We start from the raw sequence: 6,000 nt of genomic DNA, 5'->3' as shown, positions 1-6,000 counted from the left end.
TCTACATGCAATGATGTGCTTCTCAACCCGTACCCAGTCCCGCTCACCCATCACACCGTGCTTGCTGCTCCGTGTCCTAACTCGCACCCAGTCCCACTCACCCATCACCCCGTGCTTGCTGCCCCGTGTCCTAACTCGCACCCAGTCCCACTCACCCATCACCCCGTGCTCACTGACCCAGTGTCCTAACTCGCACCCAGTCCCGCTCACCCATCACCCCCTGTACTCACTGCCCAGTGTCCTAACTCGTACCGAGTCCCGCTCACCCATCACCCCCTGTGCTCGCTGCCCCGTGTCCTAACTCACACCCAGTCCCGCTCACCCATCACCCCCTGTGCCCTAACTCACACCCAGTCCCGCTCACCCATCATCCCCAGTGCTCGCTACCCCGTGTCCTGCTCACCCATCACCCCCTGTGCTCGCTGCCCCGTGTCCGAACTCACACCCAGTCCCGCTCACCCATCACCCCGTGCCCTAACTCACACCCAGTCCCACTCACCCATCACCCCGTGCTTGCTGCCCCGTGTCCTAACTCGCACCCAGTCCCACTCACCCATCACCCCGTGCTCACTGACCCAGTGTCCTAACTCGCACCCAGTCCCGCTCACCCATCACCCCCTGTACTCACTGCCCAGTGTCCTAACTCGTACCGAGTCCCGCTCACCCATCACCCCCTGTGCTCGCTGCCCCGTGTCCTAACTCACACCCAGTCCCGCTCACCCATCACCCCCTGTGCCCTAACTCACACCCAGTCCCGCTCACCCATCATCCCCAGTGCTCGCTACCCCGTGTCCTGCTCACCCATCACCCCCTGTGCTCGCTGCCCCGTGTCCTAACTCACACCCAGTCCCGCTCACCCATCACCCCCTGTGCCCTAACTCACACCCAGTCCCACTCACCCATCACCCCCTGTGCTCACTGCCCCCGTGTCCTAACTCGCACCGAGTCCCACTCACCCATCACCCCGTGCTCACTGCCCCCGTGTCCTAACTCGCACAAGTCCCGCTCACCCATCACCCCCTGTGCTCGGTGACCTACATTGGCTCTCGTTCTGGCAAAATTCTCATCCTTCTGTTCAAATCTATCCATGGCCTCCTCGCCACCCGTCACCTCCTCACCCTCCAATTCCGGCCTCTTACGCATGCCCCCGATTTCCATCGCTCCACCATTGGCGGCCGTGCCTTGAGCTGCCTGGGGCCGAAACACTGGAATTCCATCCCTAAACCGCTCCATCCTCTTTATGGTCCTTAAAATCTCTCTGACCCAGCTTTTGATCACCTGTCTTACTGCAGTTGTACAGGGCCTTGGTGAGGCCACACCTGGAATATTGTGTTCACTTTTGGTCTCCTAATCTGAGGAAGGACATTCTTGCTATTGAGGGAGTGCAGCGAAGGTTCACCAGACTGATTCCCGGGATGGCAGGACTGAAACTAGAATTTAGAAGAATGAGAGGGGATCTCAGAAACACAAAGTTCTGACGGGATTGAACAGGTTAGATGCAGGAAGAATGTTCCCGATGTTGGGGAAGTCCAGAACCAGGGGTCACAGTCTAAGGATAAGGGGTAAGCCATTTAGGTCCGAGATGAGGAGAAACTTCTTCACTCAGAATTGTGAACCTGTGGAATTCTCTACCACAGAAAGTTGTTGAGGCCAGTTCGTTGGATACATTCAAAAGGGAGTTAGATGTGGCCCTTACAGCTAAAGGGATCAGGGGGTATGGAGAGAAAGCAGGAATGGGGTATTGAAGTTGCATGATCAGTCAAGATCATATTGAACGGTGGTGCAGGCTCGAAGAGCCAAATAGCCTGCTCCCGCACCTATTTTCTAAGTTTCTATGTAAAACACTGGCTCAGCCTCAACTGGAGTATTGTGTCCAATTCTGGGCACCGCACTGTAGGGAGGATGTGAAGGCCTTGGAGAGGGTACAGAGGGAGATTGACCAGAATGGTCCCAGGGAATGAGGGCCTTCAGTGACGTGGGGAGACTGGAGAAGCTGGGGTTGTTCTCCTCGGAGCAGAGAAGGTTGAGAGGAGATTTGATCGAGGGGTTCACAATAACAAAGGATCTGGACAGAGTAGAGAGAGAGAAACCATTCCCATTGGTGGAAGGGTTGAGAACCAGAGGACACAGATTTAAGGCGATTGGCAGAAGAACCAAAGGCGATACGTTGGAAAACTTGTTTTCCGCAGCGAGTGGTTAGGATCTGGAATGCGCTGCCCGAGAGGGTGGGGGAGGCAGACTCAATCGTGGCTTTCAAAAGGGAGTTGGATAAGTGTCTGAAGGATAAAGATTTGCCGCGCTACGGGGAAAGGGCGAGGGAATGGGACTGGCTGTAGTGCTCCTGCAGAGAGCCGGCATGGGCTCGACAGGCCAAATGGGATCCTCCTGTGCGGTAACCGTTCTCTGAAGAGACGAAAATGTCAAAGAATGACTCGTGTCTGATGGAGACCATTAGCCACCCAAAGGGAACAGTGAGCTGACTGCAGCTTGATGCACATTAAGACAAAAGTAACATACACAAGCCCAGTAACCTCAAGGACCCCCTGGATTCACTGACACACCCAGGTTCAGAGTTTAACAAAGTTTTATTTATACAGCACCTTTAACGTAGTGCAACGCCCCAATGCACAAGACATTGCGGTGAATGTTTGGAGTGGAGAGATAGATCGTGGCGGAGGAGCGGCGGGAGATCAGCGGCGGAGGAGCAGCGAGAGATCGTGGCGGAGGAACAGCGAATGAGGGTACAGGGCCCAGAAGGGCAGAGGGCCCAGGGGCAGCACGGACCAGCCCACACTGTGCGATATGTGGGCGCACTGGGTCGGTACAGCAGAGCAGGTCTCCAGTCGTCCTGGTTAACCCTTGCCCCTGGACTAAGACCTCGCTCTGTCAAGCCCGTGTGGTGGCTGGTGTACAACGGCCACCCCACGTTAAAACAATCCACCCACAGGCATCTTCCACCCTTCAGGATGTAGTTCGGGTCCTTCATTGAAACACCTGTGAACTCATCTCTTTCTCTGTAACCTCCTCCAGCCCCTGCACCCCTCCACCCCCTCCCCTCCCAGAGATCTCCGTGCTCCTCTAATTCTACCGTCCTGAACAAGTCATCCTCGCTTCGAGGGGACAGCTATAAGACAGATAAATTTGACATCGAGCCACATAAGAAATTAGCGCAGGTGACCAAAAGCTTGGTTAAAGAGGTAGGTTTACAGGAGCGTCTTGAATGAGGAGAGGGAGGGGGGTTTAGAGGGGTCTAGACAGGGAGTTCCAGCGCTTGGGGCCCAGGCAACAGAAGGCACGGCCACCGATGGTGGAGCGATTATAATCAGGGATGGCCATGAAGGGATTTGTAAACAAGGATGAGAATATTGAAATCGAGGCGTTGCTTAACCAGGAGCCAATGTAGGTCAGTGAGCACAGGGGGTAATGGGTGAGTGGGACTCGGTGCGAGTTAGAACACGGGGTCAGTGAGCACAGGGGGTAATGGGTGAGTGGGACTCGGTGCGAGTTAGGACACGGGGGCAGCCGAGTTTTGGATCACCTCTAGTTCACCTCCAATTTCAATGATTGCCAGATTCGGTTCCACGAACCAAGGAGATTCGATCCAGACAAGTTCATTGTCAAAACGCTCAAATTATAAATGCATGGCAGATTTCCAAAGGATTTTCCGCACCCACTTCAAAAAGCGGAAAGGTTAATTACCGAAACACTCCTGCGGCTACAGGCCTTGGGGAGGTACTCACCACAAAACCAAACGATGGGAGCAATTAGCTTCCACGATCACCCGTGCATTTACAGCTTACAGCACGAGCCACTTCTCGCCCAAGTCAGAAGGTTCGCGCGAGGGGGGAAGGTGGGGATCAAGATCAAGTCCCACTCCAGGGACGTGAGCACACAAATATCTAACCCGCACTGTCGGAGGGGCGGCACTGAGGGAGTGCCGCACTGTCGGAGGGGCGGTACTGAGGGAGCGCCGCACTGTCGGAGGGGCGGTACTGAGGGAGCGCCGCACTGTCGGAGGGGCGGCACTGAGGGAGCGCCGCATTGTCGGAGGGGCGGCACTGAGGGAGCGCCGCACTGTCGGAGGGGCGGTACTGAGGGAGCGCCACACTGTCGGAGGGGCGGCACTGAGGGAGCGCCGCACTGTTGGAGGGGCAGTAGAGGGAGTGCCGCACTGTCGGAGGGGCAGTACTGAGGGAGCCCCGCACTGTCGGAGGGGCGGCACTGAGGGAGCCCCGTACTGCACTGTCGGAGGGGCAGTACTGAGGGAGCGCCACACTGGACTGTCGGAGGGGCAGTACTGAGGGAGCGCCACACTGTACTGTCGGAGGGGCAGTACTGAGGGAGCGCCACACTGTACTGTCGGAGGGGCAGCACTGAGGGAGCAGCACAGTCAAAAGGGCCGTCTTTTGGATGAGACGTTAAACCGAGGCCCCGTCTGCCCTCAGGCGGATGCAAAAAATCCCATCACATTGCTGTTTGTGGGAGCTGTGCGCAAATTGGCTGCCCGGTTTCCTGCATTACAACAGTGACTACATTTGAAAAAGACAGTACTTCATTGAATGGTGACAGCACTGAAGACGACCATTCCGCCCGTCGAGCCCATGCTGGCTCTCTGCAGGAGCACCTCAGCCAGTCCCACTCTCCCCGCCCTTTCCCCGTAGCCCGGCAAATCTTTATCCTTCAGCTACTTATCCAACTCCCTTTTGAAAGCTACGATTGAGTCTGGCTCCCCCACCCTCTCGGGCAGCGCATTCCAGATCCTAACCACTCGCTGCGGGAAACAAGTTTTCCAACGTGTCGCCTTTGGTTCTTCTGCCAATCGCCTTAAATCTGTGTCCTCTGGTTCTCAACCCTTCCACCAATGGGAACTGTTTCTCTCTCTCTACTCTGTCCAGAACCCCTCGTGATTGTGAACCCCTCGATCAAATCTCCTCTCAACCTTCTCTGCTCAGAGGAGAAATGGTCCAGACAGCCACTCAGTTATCAAGGGAAATAAATGCTGAATTTCCCAGCAGTGCCCATGAAAACTGGCCATTGAACACTTGGGAGACTGATGTTATAAAATATCTCAGTCCTGTATAACCCGCACCCCACCCAGACAGAATTGTCAGGGGAGCTTAAAGACTCAATACCATGATCCGCGATTTACTGACGTTCGACCTTCATGTCGAAAGTGACGGATTCCAAGTTAATATACTCCCCATGCCGAGTCAATCGTCGATGCCACAGTTTGCAAAAATATTCAACCTGAATGCATACCCTTCCATTAGTATATTAGAACCAGATTTCTCTGAACGAACTCTCTCTCCCCCTCTCCCCAGCATATTATCGAACAGTCCAGGTAGAATGAGATTAAGTGCGAGTTTCAGAACATGTGGTTCGAATAAAGTCTTCAATATACACGGTTATTAAAAAGCTCCACCTTGTGTAAACCTCCCACATCCAGACAAAAGGAACACGAGAAATAGAGGAGTCAGGCATTTGGCCCCTCGAGCCTGCTCCGCCACTTAATATCATGGCTGATCTTCGACCTCAACTCCACTTTCCCGCCCGATCCTCCGTAAGTGTCCCAAAATCTCTCGATCTCAGCCTTGAATATATTCAATGACTGGGCCGCCACAGCCCTCTGGGGCAGAGAATTCCAAAGATTCACCTCCCTCTGAGTGAAGAAATTCCTCCTCATCTCTGTCCTAAATGGCCGACCCCTTATCCTGAGACTGTGACCCCCGGTTCTAGACTCCCCAGCCCGGGGGAAACACCCTCCCTGCATCTACCCTGTCAATCCCTTTAATTTATAAGTTTCAACCAAATCGCCTCTCATTCTCACCTCAGGAAGCCCACTTAATTGCCTCCAACTACACCAAAAATATTCAGGCAGCCACGAGTGACACTCTAGACCTTAAGAGGAAAGAAGGTTAAAGGGAGATTTAAAGCCTGGATGAGTTGTAGCTCCAACACTCGAGAAGCTCGACACCATCCAGGACAAAGCAGGCCGCTCGA

General features: G+C 54.5%; 1 protein-coding gene across 1 annotated transcript in view; it reads right to left on the bottom strand.

Moving 5' to 3' along the window:
• The window catches only part of LOC139240889 (low-density lipoprotein receptor-related protein 1-like), a gene marked incomplete at its 3' end in the record, with an annotated part of 408,599 nt that overhangs the window by 353,811 nt on the left and 48,788 nt on the right, over positions 1-6,000 (bottom strand). The window lies entirely within an intron of this gene.

Source organism: Pristiophorus japonicus, chromosome X (assembly GCF_044704955.1).
Source record: "Pristiophorus japonicus isolate sPriJap1 chromosome X, sPriJap1.hap1, whole genome shotgun sequence".
NCBI classification, from domain to species: Eukaryota; Metazoa; Chordata; class Chondrichthyes; family Pristiophoridae; genus Pristiophorus; species Pristiophorus japonicus.
The sequence above is the reverse complement of the archived record's forward strand: the minus strand, read 5'-3'. Positions and strand labels throughout refer to the sequence as shown.